At 42.4% G+C, this 18515-nt stretch overlaps 1 protein-coding gene across 1 annotated transcript in view; it reads right to left on the reverse strand.

Moving 5' to 3' along the window:
- The window catches only part of FARSB (phenylalanyl-tRNA synthetase subunit beta), a 246874-nt gene that overhangs the window by 157534 nt on the left and 70825 nt on the right, over positions 1-18515 (reverse strand). The window lies entirely within an intron of this gene.

The raw sequence follows: 18515 nt of genomic DNA on the forward strand, positions 1-18515 counted from the left end.
CCAGATATCACATCTATGTTAAAGTTTCCTACTTTATTTATTTATTTTTGAGACAGGGTCTCATTCTGTCATGTAGGCTGGAGTGCACTGGTCAATCATGGCTCATCGTATCCTTGACCTCCCAGGCTCAGGCGATCCTCCCACCTCAGCCTCCTGAGTAGCTGGGACTACAGGCGTACACCATCACACCTGGCTAATTTAAAAATATATCTATTTTTATTTTTATTTATTTATTTTTTGAGACAGGGTTTCACTACTTTGCCCAGGCCGATCTCAAACTCCTGGGCTCAAGTGATCCACCATCCTTGGCCTAAGTGCTGGGATTACAGTCTTGAGCCACCACACCTGGCCGTTTTCTTTTCTTTTTCTTTTTTTTTTTTTTTTTTTTTTTTTTTTGAGACGGAGTCTTTTCTCTGTCCCCCAGGCTGGAGTGCGGTGGCGAGATCTCGGCTCACCGCAACCTCCACCTCCTGGGTTCACGCCATTCTCCTGCCTCAGCCTCCCGAGTAGCTGGGACCACAGGCGCCCACCAGCACGCCCGGCTAATTTTTTTGTATTTTTTAGTAGAGACGGGGTTTCACCGTGTTAGCCAGGATGGTCTCGATCTCCTGACCTCGTGATCCACCCGCCTCGGCCTCCCAAAGTGCTGGGATTACAGGCTTGAGCCACCGCGCCCGGCCCACCTGGCCGTTTTCTACTTTATTTAGGAAACACTCTTCTTTCCCAAAATCCCTCTTGCAGACTTTCCTTGACATCTCATTGTCAGAACCGGGTCACGTGGGTCACTCCCAGGTACAAATATGGCTGAGAAAGTATCTGACTTTCTATTCTGTGTTGCAGGAGTCAACAAACTGTCTCTGTAACTACCAAGATAATAAATAACTTTGGCATTGCAGGCCTTTTGGTCTCTGTTACAACTAATCTCTGCCATTATAGTGCAAAAGCAGCCATGGATAATATATAAATGAACAAATGTGACTATATTCCAATGAAACTTCATTTAGGGATGCTGAATTTTGAATTTCATATGATTTTCATAAAATACTCTTTTGGTCTTTGGTCTTTCTTCAACCATTTAAAATTCTTCTTTTGGTCTTTCTTCAACCATTTAAAAATATGAAAATCATTCTTAGGTCACACCTATACAAAAGTTAGCAGCCTACTGGATTTGGGCCATGGTGTGCCAGCCCTGACCCCATGTGTGAGAGGAGTGTAGGAATGGCTTTGGGAGGTCCATCCACAGTACCGCCGCATACAGCCTCTGTGCCTTGAATGTGGGATATTGGAACGTGATGACAAGCTCAATCTATCAGACCCACTTTAATTTTCCTGAGAGCCTCAAGGAAAGCCTGCTTCTAAATTATGTTCCTTATTACGAGCAAATTAAAGTTTACCAAATACCTTTAACACTGAAAATCTGTATTCCTGGGCCAACAGGCCTAATATATTTTACATATTTTGCTTTAAGTTGTCTTATAGTGCTTGCAAAACTAGATCAGATCTGACCTGAGAAAACTCTAGAATACAGTCTAGTACTGTAACCAGACAATTGGCACTGTAACATAGACATTTGCATAATTTCTCAAAGGTCTGTTTGCATAAGCTTTATAAAAATTCAGAGATGAAAATACCCTAGATATATTTATTCAGAGACAGGGTCTCACAGTGTTGCCCAGGCTGGAGTACAGTGGCATGATCATAGCTCACTGAAACCTTGAACCCCTGGGCTCGAGTAATCCTTCTGCTTCAGCCTCTGGAGTAGCTGAGGCTACAGACACATACCACCACACCTGCCTACTTTTTAAAAATTTTTGTAGAGACAGGGTCTGGCTATGTTGCTTAAGCTGGTCTCAAACTCCTGGCCTCGAGCAATCTTCCCTTCTTGGCTTCCATAAGGACTGGGATTACAGGTGTAAAGCACCACACTTGGGCCTAAATACTATTTAAAACAGGAGAGTGATATATTAGATATGTTGATCTATGATTATTCTTTTTGAAAATATCTTTAAAATGTTACCTGTTCATTTACTTAGAAACGTCTTGTTTTTGAACTTAACAGTTAATTTTATAATTATAATGTGTGTATGTATAGATGTATAAGTATATATAAACATTACATATAAGCTATATATGCATATATAATTATAATAAAATAATATAACATTATAAATATACTAATATGTGATATATACTTAATAGTCAGGACACTCTCCTCCTTAAAAAAAAATTGAGTTACATGCTGAAAAGCCTAGGGATTTAGGCACAGATCCAGACACTCAAATGCTATCATCAGGGCCAGGCGCAGTGGCTCACACCTGTAATTCCAGCACTTTGGGAGGCTGAGGCAGGCGGATCACCTGAGGTTAGGAGTTCGAGACCAGTCTGGTCAAAATGGTGAAACCCTGTCTCTACTAAAAGTACAAAAAATGAGCCAAGTGTAGTGGCACACACCTGTAATCTCAGCTACTCGGGAGGCTGAGGCAGGAGAATCACTTGAACCCAGGAGGCAGAGGTTGCAGTGAGCTGAGATCATGCCATTGCACTCCAGCCTGGGTGATGAGCAAAACTCAGTCTCCAAAAAACCAAAAATAAAAAACCAAAACGCTATCATCAGAATGCAGTCTTGCACTGTCTCTCCTCTCCTGTCTCCACTGTGTGGACTTCACTCTCAGACTCCTTTTGTGGTGGTAAGATGGCTACCAGCAGCTGCAGGGACACATCCCACCAGGTCAGCATTTTCTGGGGAAGAATAGCTTTTATTTCCCCTAGGACTGGGTCTCACTGAATTGACTTATCCATCTATGAACCATCAGTACGGTCAAGAGGTTGGAATATGCTGATTGCCCTGGTCTACGCTGTGCAGTTGAGTGTGCTCCCAAGAGCTAGGGGTACGATGCGGATGGCTGGTTTGTCTGAACTACGTAGACTGAGTATAGAAAATAAGGCGTTCCCTGGCTGGGTGCGGTGGCTCATGCCTGTAATCCCAGCACTTTGGGAGGCCGAGGTGGGCGGATCATGAGGTCAGGAGATCGAGACCATCCTGGCTAACACGGAAACCCCGTCTCTACTAAAAATACAAAAAATCAGCTGGGTGTGGTGGTGGGCACTTGCAGTCCCAGCTACTTGGGAGGCTGAGGTGTGAACCCGGGAGGAGGAGCTTGCAGTGAGCCGAGACCGCCCCACTGCACTCGAGCCTGGGTAACAGAGCGAAACCCCGTGTCAAAAAAAAAAAGAAAAGAAAAAAAAGAAAATAAGGGGTTCCCCAAAGGAAAATCAGGGTGAAACGATTCTGGAAAAACAAAACAACTGTCTCCTACAATAACATTTACATTTGACTTTTAACAAAGGAGTCAGGAAGAAAATATGGAGACGGAGAGAAAATGAATGGGGAAGGAGAAAATCATGGGAATGTAAAGAAAACATTTTTCAGTAAGTTGGACGAGGTCAGTGCTTCATAATCTTGGCAACGTATCGGAAAAATCTAGGTAGTTAAAAAAAGAAAAGATTTCTGCACTGTATCCCAGACTGAGTGAATCAACATCTCTGAGAGTGGCATCTGGGATTCAGTAAATATTTTAATCGCCCCAGGCAATCGAAATGCGGCTTATCCATAGACTCACTTTGGGAGCCATTGAACAGGGTTGCATGAAAGCACAGGCTCAGCCGCAAAACAACCTCAAATTACAGAGGCCTGACCAAGAAGCTGATTTCTTTCTTACCTAATAGTCTAGAGGCAAATGGTCCAGGATGGTGGGTGGCTCTGCTTCATGTGTTCGTTTAGAGACCCAAGTCCTTTCTATCCTGCTGTTCACCAGCCCCTAGGGTGTTGTCTTTGTTGAGCTGAAGCTGGCTGCTACCACATCCACATTGCAGCCCATGGGGAAGACAGAAGGAAAGGACCAGAGAAGCACTGAGTTGTATGTTAAGGCCAAGGCTCAGAAGTGGCACACACCACTTCCACTTTCATTATATTGGCCTAAACTTAGCCACATGGCAGCAAGCTGCAAGAAAGCTGGAAAGTGTAGTCTTTCTCTCACCTAAGACATAAAAATTTTTGCCTCGACTCTCTAAATACACACACACACACACACACACACACACACACGTAGGTGGGCATATGCTGAGCTAAAATTAGACATCTAAAAGTTAAACATTCATTACTTTCAGTTAAACATCATAAATTGAGTGCCTGCATTAATATTTATTCCTTCCCGAAACTCTAGTAAATAAAGGAATAAAAATGGTCAAAAGTAAGAAAGACCCAAAGAGAACAGGAGATGAGTAAGAGGAGAAAGTGATGTCAACACTATTTTGCAACATGGAAAACAGACGGACAAGTGGAAACTGACCTGGCAGAGCAGAACAAGCAGAAACTTAATGCCAGAGAGAATTGAAGGGGAAAGTCCGGTAAGGAGTAAGCTCATTCCCACGGCAGAGCCTGGGAGAAGCTGAGCTGTGGAAGGCACCACCTACCTCTGAAGGTTGAGGGTGGAGGGAAAATCCAGAGACAGGGATGGGAAGTCCCTTGAAGTAGCAGTCAGGCTCTCAGATTTCCTGCTCTAGTTCCTGGAGCATGGGCACCCCCTACCTGGATAGGCACTGGAGCTTTGCTCTTGGAAATTTTAGGGAACCTCTGAGCTCTGGGACACCAGGCTCAACCAAGGGGATGGGGGTGGTGAAGTGCCCTTAAAGCAGATTCAGTGGAACTTCCTATTAGATGATAAATTCCTTAGTCCCCTTCCCACAGTAGATTCCCATGATCCTAGGCAGCCACTTTTATATTCCTCCAACGGGAGACTGGCGAGTTCCTCTCTGGGGAAACTGACCAACAGAGGACGGAAGACCCGCCAGGTTCCAATTTCTGTAGGTCCCCATCTGCCACACCATAGCGAAGCCTACCAACAGTCTATTCACACAGAGCTGCCACTCAGCTTTTAGTGACAGTAATGGACATCCAAGAATCACCAGACATTTCAAGAAAGGCTTTAACAGGAGAGAATATACCAAACAACGAACACGGGAGAGATGAAGATAGCAGGAGAAAACTTTAGAAAATGGTCATTGATATTTTTGGAAAGATAAGAAAAAATTTTACAACACTAAAACAAGAACAGAATGTAATGTAAAAAGGAACATTTATTAAAAAAAGAAAGTGACATAACTACATGGAGATGATGGGTGGAGGAGAAAAATAGGTGCAAGAATGCGAGGGAGTCAAATCCTCCTGTTGCATGGGAGAGTGCTAACAGATGAGGTCTAAAATTAAAAAGTGAAGAAGCAGCAGTTTAAGCATGCAATGTAGACATACAGAAAAAGCAAAAGGAGTTGAAAATTACTGACTCTGGAAGCAGGATTGGAAGGTGAGGCAGAAGACTGCTGGTTTTCATTATAAGCTAGGACTGTTTGATTGATTAATCCATGCCCATGGTGACGTTAAAATGTATTTTAATATTTTTATTGTTTTTAATATTGACATTTTATACTTTAAAATAACAAAAAATACTACTTCATATTTTAAAGACTACCTTCCAACAAGATGTTGAGATATAAATGTAGTAGAAGCCTCTATGTGACGTGATCAGTGTCAGAGTACCATGAAAGCACTAGGGCAAAGAGGCAATTTAAAGGAAACTCTTGGACTTAAGACCTGAGACATTTGAAAGAATCCCGGAACTTTCATGGGAGAAAGTGGGAATTCCTATTTTAAGAAATCTGAGCAAACTGTTATAGGCCAGGCTGCCAAATGTCTGCAGAGGGTTGGCAGGTGTTGTAGAAACTGCAGATCCTCTGGTTTTTAAAATTTTGTTTATATACTTGAATAATAGGAAGTCAGTTTGTTTGGATAATATCCGGAAATAAGACTTGTTTTTCTTTTTAAATTATAACAGAAATACTTTGCATAGCTTTAGTCAAACACTAATAATTGACTCCTCAGAAAACCCCCTCCCATCCCCCTGGCTGGTGTCCCATTAAACGAGTTGGATACTTGCTTTCTCTGTCTTCCTCTCAGCCAAGAATGCCCATGTGACCTAGTTTTGGCCAATGAGATATAAGGGAGTCTGCTTAGGGGCTTCTAGATGTTTCCTCCTACCTGATGGGAGGTTAGTGCACAAGGAGAAAGATTCTGCATCCTTCTTTTGAACAGTATGATGATGTCATTTTGGAGCTGTCTGTGGTCATCTTAATAAACCATGAGGGCAATTCCAAAGGAGTTATGAAGACACCAGTCCAAAACCCTGGCATCGATATATCCCAAACAAACACCAGTAACTAACTTAGGTCTCCCTGTTATGCAAGAGCAATGTAGCCAAGATCAATCTGGTTTTCTGATGTTTGCAACCAAAAGCATCCCTACTCTCACCATTGGTCTGAATATGCCATTGGGTTATTTTTACAAATGATATCGTGGTCTCAGTGATTAGGCAGTATTGAGTAAAGGGAGGTAAAATGATTTACTCACATCAATGTGATCATTCCATTCAATTCATACTTTTGTAAGAAAGTTTATAATGGAGCCCGTGAAGAGGTGTGCCTTGACACACAGATGTCGCAAGTGTGATGAATTTTTGACCCCTCAGTCCTGGGAGTTACCAAGAGGGGACTGGAGTGGCAGGAGTCTCTAGGGCTACCAGAGTCCCAGAGCAGTGAAAACTCCCTCTGCGCCTCTTTACCTGTTTACCCAAATCACTGTGCAAATCTAATCCTTTCCTCACAGTGCTGTCAAGTCAAATATGCCAGGAAGCCATACTCTGGGATTTACTTGTGGCATTTATGTGCATTCTCTCTCTTGGTTTTCACAGGAGCGTTCTGAAGTTATTATTAATCTCATCTTCCAAATGCAGAAATTGAGATTTAAATCTCAGCGCCCCAATTCGTACAGCCATTTGGTGGCAGAGTCAGAATTTGGAACTAGGGCTCCAGAGTCACTCTCCTGCTGCAGAGAATAAGCATCCTTATTATTCCCAGCTCCCCATTCTCATTGTACACTTTCCTCTGAGCATACCTGACAATGGTCGACTTTCATTGCTGAGAGGGGGTGGTGGGAGGAGGAAGCGAATGGGGTGATGTGATGTAAGCCAGGAGAACGAGGGTGGCTCAGCCAGCTCAGATCTCTTTGTTCGTGGTTTGTGAAGATGTGACAAGACCAGAGAAGCCAGAACAGAGGATAGAGGCCACATTGTTCTGCTGGCCTGGGGCCAAATGTACTTCCTCACCATGTGTTTCTTTAGCCTCCTGAACTTTGCTCGATGGCATTCTACTGGCCACTGTGCCAGCTGCTCAGGGTGGGAAAAAGAAGGAAGAGTTTGCGTGGGAGCAAGCTGGGCTATGTCCCAGCGTATATGGCATTTCTGCTTGTTTCTTTAACTTTGAGAGCTGTTTGAGACTTTTAGCCCTGGGGCTACTGTTGGTCAGAATGTTTTATTTCCACTTGTGAACCAGGATGGTGGGGATCTGGAAGAGAACTAGAGGCATCTGGGGACCAGAGGGTTAGTCCAGCCTTCTCCAGGATGAATGCATTTCCCCAAATCACAAAACCAGTTAGTGACAGAGGCAAGAAAGGGATGAAATTCTCCCCCAAGGTAGTAGAGCTGGCTCAGGGAGAGTCCAGTTTGGAAGCCACTTCCTGGATGTGTGACCCTGGCCAAGAAACTTCTCTGCAAGCTGGAAGTTCTCCATCTGTAAAGTAGGGATTATAAAAGTGCCTTTTCTGTAGGAATGAAAGAAGTAGTTGAGGTTATTCATGTAAAGAGCAAACTCTACTGCCTGAGCACACAGGATGTGCTGAAATGTTTGGTTTCTATTATTACTGATTCCTAGACAGCTTCTCTTTGTTCAGTTCTGCAGCTCTTTAGTGTGCTAATAGCTAACTGTGAGGATCACAACAGAAAGTGTTCCATTCATCAAAACACACTTAGAGCTGGGCTAAGTAACTCATATCTGTAATCCCAGAGCTTTGGGAGGCTGGGATTATAGGTGTGAGCTACTCAGCCCAGGTCTAAGGAGTTCAAGACCATCTCTACTAAAAATACAAAAATTAGCTGGGCATGGTGGCGTGCACCTGCAATCCCAGCTACTCGAGAAGCTGAGGCAGGAGAATCACTTGAACCCGGGAGGTGGAGGTTGCAGTGAGCTGAGATCACACCACTGCACTACAGCCTGGGTGACAGTGAGACTCTGTCTCAAAAAAAAAAAAAAAAAAAAAAAAAAAAAAAGGAAGAAAAAGAAATAGAAAAAGAAAGAGACCAGCCTGGGCAACATAGAGAGACTACATCTCTATAAACAATTGCCGGGCACAAACTAAAGAGCTTCTGCACAGCAAAAGAAACTACCAGCAGAGTGAACAGGCAACCTACAGAATGGGAGAAAATTTTTGCAACCTACTCATCTGACAAAGAGCTAATATCCACAATCTACAATGAATTCAAACAAATTTACAAGAAGAAAACAAACAACCCCATCAAAAAGTGGGCGAAGGATATGAACAGACACTTCAAGACATTTATGCAGCCAAAAAACACATGAAAAAATGCTCATCATCACTGGCCATCAGAGAAATGCAAATCAAAACCACAATGAGATACCATCTCACACCAGTTAGAATGGCCATCATTCAAAAGTCAGGAAACAACAGGTGCTGGAGAGGATGTGGAGAAATAGGAACACTTTTACACTGTTGGTGGGACTGTAAACTAGTTCAACCATTGTGGAAGTCAGTGTGGCGATTCCTCAGGGATCTAGAACTAGAAATACCATTTGACCCAGCCATCCCATTACTGGGTATATACCCAAAGGACTATAAATCATGCTGCTATAAAGACACACGCGCGCGTATGTTTATAGCGGCACTATTCACGATAGCAAAGACTTGGAACCAACCTAAATGTCCAACAACGATAGACTGGATTAAGAAAATGTGGCACATATACACCATGGAATACTATGCAGCCATAAAAAATGATGAGTTCATGTCCTTTGTAGGGACATGGATGAAGCTGGAAACCATCATTCTCAGCAAACTATCTCAAGGACAAAAAACTAAACACCGCATGTTTTCACTCATAGGTGGGAATTGAACAATGAGAACACATGGACACAGGAAGGGGAACATCACACACCGGGGACTGTTGTGGGGCGGGGGGAGTGGGGAGGAATAGCATTAGGAGATATACCTAATGCTAAATGATGAGTTAATGGGTGCAGCACACCAACATGGCACATGGATACATATGTAACAAACCTGCACGTTGTGCACATGTACCCTAAAACTTAAAGTATAATAATAATATTTAAAAATAAATAAATAAGTAAAAATGAAAATAAATAAATAAATAAATTGCCGGGCACGTGTGTGTGTGTCTGTGGTTCCAGCTACTCATGAGACTGAGGTAGGAGGATCACTTGAGCCCAGATGCCTGAAGCTGCAGGGAGCTGTGACCGTACCTCAGTACTCCAGCCTGGGTCACAGAGTGAGAACCTGTCTTCAAACAAACAAACAAAAAACCGAAACCAAAAAAGCCCCTCACTTTACTGTATGTAAGTTATAACTTAATAAAATTGAATTTTGTTTTATGTTGAAGTATTTATTCTATCACAAACCATCAAGCCTCATTAAAAACATGTAACGCTGTCATTTCAGCAGATCCTTACACAATTATAGCTGCAACTTAAACCATGGCAGCAAAAGGTATCAGTTTATAGGGAACTGAATTTTTTAAATTGTTTTAACATTAGTCTAAGTGTAGGTGTAATGGATGTCAACTTGAGTGCAGTTATAGATATTTGCCCAGAGTATTGCTTAAGCCTTCTAAAAATCTCAGTATCCAATTTAAAAAATGTGCCTTGTGGTTAAATAATGATTGTTTGGGGGGCTTTAAGGAGATTGCTTATTTTTCCCTTGCAGTTTATATGCTTTTCCTTGCCCAAAGATTTGAACAGTTTTTAATGAACTCCAGACTTTATTTCTCTAAAGCTTTGTAAAGTCAGAATACATTTTCCTGCTTTCCCCTTCACCCAAGCAGAGGTGACCTGGCTCCTTGGGAACCTGGTGTCAATGGTGGCTCTTTCATGGTGGCATCAAGATCTACCCTACATCATAATGATCTGTGAACATGTCTTATTTCCTCTTCTGGATTTTTAGCTTTTTGAAGTCAGGGGCTGTATCTAAATGACGTTCCCACTCCTAATGGTTCTGAGTATAATGCTGAATGCAAGAAAAAAATTAGCCAATCATTACTGCTAACTGATAAAACAGAATTAAGAAGTGATGTATTGTTTCATAAAGAACCTGAATAAATAGGTGGAAAAAATGAATGAAATACTGTTTCATTATTGTTAATGGGTAGAAGCAGAAATTAGAAGTAATATGTTGTTTCAGAGGGCACGTTAGGTCCTTGGTTTAGCAGACAGACAATCTTCCATTAACATGTCAATTATTTCCAAATTAATGCTTCTGACTGAACCTGGAATTAGGGCACCTGGACTGTAATCCCAGCTCTGTGATTAGCAAACTGTGGAAACTTGGCCACGTCCCTTGGGCTTCTGAATATCAGTTTCCTCCTCTGTACAGTGAAGGGATTGAAGTCTTTATTACATAATCACCCAAGTTCCTTCCAGTTTTAGCATCTACCAAGTGCCTCCTCTTGGTGTCATCTCAGTTCCTTGGACACAGGAGACCCTCAGGAAATGCCTGTGAGTTAGTTAAGTGGTTTGACTTGAACATTGTTTATTTTGCCAAATCTTTTTTATGGATAAATATAAAACTAAATCTCAGCCCAGCCCCTCTTTACATTAGCGTAAATTCCAAATTGGCAGGTTTCGAATTACTGACATTTTATATTAGCTATTTTTAATTTGGAGCACACACACACACACACACACACACACACACACACACATGACTATGAGTTCCAGGAGGGTAACACTTCATTCTGTCTTATTCACCACTGTATCCCACAGTTCACAGAACAGGGCCTGACGTTCAGTAGATGCTCAATAAACATTTGCTGACTGAATGAATGTGTAAGCCAAGGAAGTCCCAGTTCAATACCACATTCCACAAACTCACACATCCAATTCCACAATCCTTTTTAAACTATGTAATTTCTGGAGTTTCTAGAATAAGTAACGAAAGGAGGTGGGAATATATCCCAAATATATATCAAGCTTCCTAAAAATCCTCTTTACCTACTCATCTCTCCCACATTTCACACATCAAGGCAGAAATACCTTGAGCTGCCTTTTCTCATTCTTCCCAAAACTCTTTATGCTGGGACCTTGTCATCCTCATTTCCTCTCTCCTCTGTGCCCCCAAATCTATTCTTTTTCTTGAGATATAATTTATGTACCTTAAAATTTAACTTTTCAAAGGCTACAAATCAGTGATTTTTAGTATAGTCACAAGATTGTGCAACCATCATCAATTCCAGAACATTTTCATCACCCCATAAAGAAACCTGTACCCATTAGCAGTCCCTCCCCATTGTTCTGTCCTTCCAGCCCCAGGCAACCACGAATCTACTGTCTGTCTCTCTAGATTTGCCTGTTCTTGGCATTTTACATAAATGAAATAATACAACCTTTTATGCTTGGCTTCTTTCCTTCAGCATGTTTTCAAGGTTCATCCATGTTGCAGCATGATATGAGTCCCTCATTCCTTTTTATGAGTGAATAAGATTCCATTGTGTAAACGTACCACATTTGTTTACCCATTCATTGGCTGATGGGCATCTGAGCTGCTTCCACTTTTTGGTAATTATGAATAACGTTGCTACGAATATTCATGTAGAAATTTTTCTGTGAATATTTCCTTTCAATTCTCTTTGGTACATAGCTAGGAGTGGAATTGCTAGGTCATGTTTAGCTTTTAGAGGAACTGAAAAATTATTTTCCAGAGTAGCTGAATCACTTTTACATTCCCATTAGCAATGTGTAAGGGTTCTAATTCTCCACATTCTTACCAACACTTGTTATTGTCCATCTTTTAAATTCTAGCCATCCTAGTTGATGTAAAGTGGTATCTCATTGTAGGTTTTGATTTGCATTTCCCTAATGGCAAATGAGACTAATAAGACTGAATATCTTTTCATGAGCTTTTTGGCTACCTTCAATGGGGATATGTCTTTTCAAATTCTTTGCCCATTTTTAAATTTAGTTATTTGTCTTTTTATTGTTGAGTGAGTAAGAGCTCTTCACATAGTCTGGACACAAGTCCCCTGTCAGATAAACGATGTGTGAATATTTTCTCCCATTCCATGGGTTGTTTTTCACTTTTGTAATTTTGATGAAGTACATTTTATCTACCCCAGATCTATTCTTACCTCCTACATCAGCACCCTGACCTTTCTTAGGTAAATCAATCCAGCCTCTCTTGTTACGTCCAGTTCTCCTCTCTACATGTTCCTGATCTGTTTAACAAAGATCCTGAGGAAAGTAGAGCAAATACAGTATCTTCTTTAGAATGTGAAAAGATGAGTAATGTTTGTCACCTATATTTTCATAGTTTTGTCCCTTTCAGATATACAAATATACCGCCCAGTGGGTTCACCTTACCCACTGCCTACACAGAGCCGATTTCTGAAGACAGGGGAATCACAATAGAGAAAGGATAATTAACGCAGAGCCGGCTGGGCAGGAGACTGGGGTTTTATTATTACTCAAATCAATCTCCTCCAACATTTGGGGATCAAAGGTTTTTTTTTTTTTTTTTTTTTTTTTTTTTTGAGACGGAGTCTCGCTCTGTCGCCCAGGCTGGAGTGCAGTGGCGCGATCTCGGCTCACTGCAAGCTCCGCCTCCCGGGTTCACGCCATTCTCCTGCCTCAGCCTCTCCGAGTAGCTGGGACTACAGGCGCCCGCCACTGCGCCCGGCTAATTTTTTGTGTTTTTTTTAGAGAGACGGGGTTTCACCGTGGTCTCGATCTCCTGACCTCGTGATCCGCCCGCCTCGGCCTCCCAAAGTGCTGGGATTACAAGCGTGAGCCACCGCGCCCGGCCGATCAAAGTTTTTAAAGACAATTTGGTGGGAGGGCAGGGGCAGTGAGTTGGGGAGTGCTGATTTGTTGGGTCAAAGGTGAAATCATGGGGCATCCCTGTCTTCTTGTGCTGAATCATTTCCTGGGTGGGGGGGGTCACAAGGTCAGATGGGTTGGTTTCTTGATCTGGGTGGTGCTGGTTGATACATCAAGGGTAGAGTCTGCAAAACATCTCAAGCACTGATCTTAGAAGCAGTTTAGGGAGGGTCAGAATCTTGTAGTGTCCAGCTATGTGACTACTAAACCACAATTTCTAATCTTGTGGCTAATGTTAGTAGTCTAGTCCCCAGGCATGAAGGAGGTTTGTTACAGGAAAGGGCTATTATCCTCTCTTTGTTTTAAACTATAAACTAAGTTCCTCCCAAAATTAGTTCAGCCTATGCCCAGGAATGAACAAGAACAGCTTGGAGGTTAGAGGCAAGATGGAGTCGTTTAAATTGGACCTCTTTCACTGTCTCAGTCACAATTTCACAAAGGTGGTTTCAATATTTAGGCACAATATGCATTTTTCTGAGGGTATGAGTGTATAGATTTATTTCATCAGATTTTCAAAGCTGTCCTTGACGCCAGCAATATTAAGAAATGTGCATGTAGCCTCATTCTCTTGTGTTTCAGGAAAATGAGACCTAGAGCAGCTGAGTGATTTGGCCAAGGCCACCCAGCTTACTAGTGACAGTTCTGCAGATACTCAGTATCTTGATCTGTTTTTGTGTTGCTGTAAAGGAATATCTGAGGCTGGGTAATTTATAAACAAAAGAGGTTGGCCTGGCACAGTGGCTTACACCTGTAAGCCCAGCACTTTGAGAGGCCGAGACAGGTGGATCACTTGAAGCCAGGAGTTCAAGACCAGTCTGGCCAACATGGTGAAACTCCATCTCTACTAAAAATGCAAAAATTAGCCAGGCATGGTGGCACACGCCTGTAATCCCAGCTACTTGAGTGGCTGAGGCATGAGAATCACTTGAACCCCAGGAGGCAGAGGTTGCAGTGAGCCAAGATTGTGCCACTGCATTCCAGCCTGGGTGACAGAGCAAGATCTGTCTCAAAAAACAATAAGAAAAAAAAAAGAAAGAAAGAAAAGAGGTTTATTTTGCTGATGGTTCTGCAGGCTATATAAGAAGCATGGTGCCAGCATCTACTTCTGGTGAGGACTTCAGGGAGCTTCCCCACTCATGGCAGAAGGTGAAGGGGAGCTGGTGTGTGCAGAAACCACATGGCCAGAGAGGAAGCAAGAGATGGGGAGGTGCCAGGCTTGTTTTAATAACCAGCTCTGGTGAGAATGAATAGAGTGAGAACTCACTCACTGCCTCGCCCACACACAGGGAGGGCAATCATCTATTCATGAGGGATCTGCCCCATGACCCAAACACCTCCCATTAGACCCCACCTCCAACATTGGGAATCAAATTTCAACATGAGATTTGGAGAGATCAAACATCCAAACTATTGCACTCAGGTTTCCTTATCTTCCTCCCTGACTCACCATCACACCATCCCACTGTATCATGATGCCTACAGAATTTCACATTGCAGGTAAATTTCCCCTGGAGCAGCACATGAATCCAGTACCAATATTTTATCAAATATTTATTTTGTAGAGACTAAGGCCAGGAAGGATTGACTCGGAAGGCTGTGTGGGAGCTGGAGAACCGGGTGAGTCTTGGTAGGAAACAGAAGCATTGGTCTTGAGGCTCCTCATGTTTTCAAGGTTCATCCATGTTGCAGCATGATATGAGTCCCTCATTCCTTTTTATGACTGAGTAAGATTCAATTGTGTAAATGTACCACATTTTGTTTACCCATTCATTGGCTGATGGGCATCTGAGCTGCTTCCACTTTTTGGTAATTATGAATAATGTTGCTATGAATATTCATGTACAAATTTTTCTGTGAATATTTCTTTTCAGTTCTCTTTGGTACATAGCTAGGAGTGGAACTGCTGTGGTCCCAGCTACCTGGGAGGCTGAGGTGGCAGGATCACTTGAGCCTGTGTTGTCCAGGCTGCAGTGAGCCATGATCACACCACCGCACTCCAGCCTAGGCAACAGAGTGAGACCCTGTTTCCAAAAAAAAAAAAAGGGCTGAAATCTTGATAAAGCTCAAATTAAAAAGTCACAAATAGAAGAGTGGAGGAGGGGATGGTGAAGATAAGGTACATCACCACCTGGTCTGGGCTCGGATGGAAACAAACTGCAGATTTAAACCAAAGGCGGTGAACATGGTGAGAAATGGATGCAGAATCATGGAAATTAACACTTACTTAGCAAAGTGAGGAACAAGAAAGATGGTACAACTGACAACTTCAAGTGATCCCTTCTCCCATTCTAGACAATTGAAGAATTTTCTTCAGGCGCTACAGTGAAAGACTATTTTAGAAACTTTCAGGCTGGGCACAGTGGCTCACACCTGTAATCCCAGGACTTTGGGAGGCGGAGGTGATCAGATCACCTGAGGTCAGGAGTTTGAGACTAGCCTAGCCAACATGGTGAAACCCTGTCTCTACTAAAAATACAAAAATTAGCTGGGCTTGGTGGCAGCCACCTGTAATCCCAGCTACTCTGGATGCTGAGGCAGGAGAATCGCTTGAACCCAGGAGGCAGAAGTTGCAGTGAGCCAAGATTGCACCACTGCACTCCAGCCTGGGTGACAGAGCTAGACACTGTCTCAACAAAAAAATAAAAAGAAACTTTCTGGCCAACTTTTTAGTTCTGGGCTTTTTTTTTTTTTTTTTTGCAGTCAGCAAAGAAATTTCTAAATGCTTACTTGGACTTCAAGGTTAATACTTTGGCTAAAAAGTCTGTCTAGTGTAGTAATATGGTACCAGTGTTTACTTCCTGGTATTGGTAATGGTACTATTTATGTACAATGTTGACATAAGGGAAACTGGGTAAAGGATGTGTGGGAATTCTGTACTTTTTGTTACAATTTTCCTGTAAGTCTAAAATTATATCAAAATAAAAAGTTAAAAATTAAAGAGAAAAAACTTTGGCTGCATTTTTTTATTTTTTGCATTTCCAGAAATTTATGTTTTAGGAATATTTTCTTTATGAAATCATAATGCAAAATAGTAACCAATAAAAAATCAAACATAGCAAGCCTTATTGAACTTGTGTATTTATTTTATTTTGTATTTGGAGTAGATGTTATATTTTTAACATTCAAAATTTAAATATTAAAGAGTATGTAGTGAAAAGTTTTCCTCCACTTTTAGCCACCACTCATACGTACACACACATGCGCATTTACCAACCTTTTTTTTTTTTTTTTTTTGAGTTGGAGTCTTACTCTGTTGCCCAGGCTGGTGTGCAGTGGCATGATCTCGGCCCACTGCAACCTCCGCCTCCTGGGTTCAAGCAATTCTCCTGCCTCAGCCTCCTGAGTAGCTGGGCTTACAGGTGCATGGCACCACACCCCACTAATTTTTGTATTTTTAGTAGAGATGGAGTTTCACCATATTGGCCAAGCTGGTCTCTTGGCCATGAACTCCTGACCTCATGATCCACCCAACTTGGCCTCCCCAAGTGCTGGGATTACAGGAGTGAGCCACCATGCCTGGCATATATCAACTTTTATACAAGTGGCTGTGAACTCATAAACAGTTTTATTATATTTCGAAGTTAATTTTAAGGAAAAAAAAGATATTACAATAAGGGATCATCTTTGCTAACCCCACTCCTACAACAGAATATTTCATTATTATTTAGTTAGTTAGTTTAGGTGGAGTCTCACTCTGTCGCCCAGGCTGGAGTGCAATGGCGTGATCTTTACTCACTGCAACCTCTGCCCCAGGGTTCAAGCGATTCTCCTGCCTCAGTCTCCCGAGTAGCTGCGATTACAGTTGCTGGCCACCATGCCCGGATAATTTTTGTGTTTTTAGTGGAGATGGCATTTCACCATGTTATCCAGGCTGGTCTCGAACTCCTAACCTCAAGTGATCCACTCCCCTTGACCTCCCAAAGTGCTGGGATTACAGGCATGAGCCACTGCACCCAGCCTATTATTATTATTATTGAAACAGGGTCTCAGTCTATCAGACAGACTGGAGTGCAGTAGTGCAATCAGGTCACTGTAACCTCAAACTCCTGGGCTCAGCCAGGGGCAGTAGCTCATGCCTATAATCACAGCACTTTGGGAAACCAAGGCAGGAGGTTACTTGAGCCCAAGAGTTTGAGACTAGCCTGGGCAACATAGTGAGATCCTGTCTCTACAAATAATGAAAAAATTAGCCGGGCATAGTGGCACAATCCTGTGGTCCCAGCTACTTTGGAGGCTGAGGCAAAAGGATTGCTTGAGCCCAGGAGGTGGATGCTGCAGTGAGTCATGATCGTGTCACTGCCCTCCAGCCTGTGCAACAGAGTGAGACTCTGTCTCAAAAAAAAAAAAAAAAAAAAAAAGTGACCAACTCCATGTCCTCCCTTGCACTTTCTCCCTCCACCTTTCATTCTGAAGCTTCTAACATTCAGTGATTTAAAATTTCACTTTTTGTGCCTAACGTAGTCACATGTCAATATTGCAGCAATTCCTAGTATGCCTCTTGGTAGAAGAGAGGAAAAGCAATTCCTCTGCCCTGGGGAATGCCCTCAGAGCAGCTGATGCCACCCTGCAGCAGAGTCCATTGGCATCAAGACACACACAATCAGGGCAGCTGAGCTGGTGGTGGGCTATTCACAGAGGCTAAGAAGTTATAACACAAGAAACAAGTAAAGATCCTTCTTTGCCATTTAGACTCTGAAAGCAGTGATTGGGGGCATTCTCCCGGCTTCCAACAAACACACCACTTCCTTTTCTTCGCTCCAGCCTCAGACTTCCTTTCTCTCTTGCTCTCGTACACACACCACGCGGCATCAGAGGAAGGGCATGAGACAAGACCTTATCTGACAATTGTATCAACAAAGCCTTTGGGAAAATAAAAATGAGGACTACTAAATAGAGTCCATATACAGTCCATAGATATATGTAATATATATATGGAGTTACCCATCATCCTGTTTAGTAAACTTTATGCTAATTATACATTAAGTCCAGAAAAATATGCTCTCCTATCTTGGACCGCCTTTTAGTGTTGACAACAATGCCACCTGCAAGCTTGGGGTCAGGTCAGCAGATCAGCAGAAGACCAGGAAATGCAAACAGATGGCCTCCATCTATATCTGCCCCGAGTTCTAGAAGGCACACAGACTTAAAATAAAAAATTTCTTGTAAAAATCCTGATTTCTAGTGTCTATTAAAAAATGAGGGTGGGAGGAGGGAGAGGAGCAGAAAACGTAACTATTGGGTACTGGGCTTAATTCCTGGGTGATGAAATAATCTGTACAACAAACCCACACGTACTCACAAATCTAAAATAAGTTTTTTTTAAGACCATGTGCGGGGGTCACGCCTGTAATCCCAGCACTTTGTGAGGCTGAGGCAGGCAGATCACTTGAGGTCAGGAATTTGAAACCAGCCTGGCCAACATGGTAAAACCCCAACTCTACTAAAAATAT

This window comes from Symphalangus syndactylus, chromosome 8, assembly GCF_028878055.3.
Source record: "Symphalangus syndactylus isolate Jambi chromosome 8, NHGRI_mSymSyn1-v2.1_pri, whole genome shotgun sequence".
Classification (NCBI taxonomy): Eukaryota; Metazoa; Chordata; class Mammalia; order Primates; family Hylobatidae; genus Symphalangus; species Symphalangus syndactylus.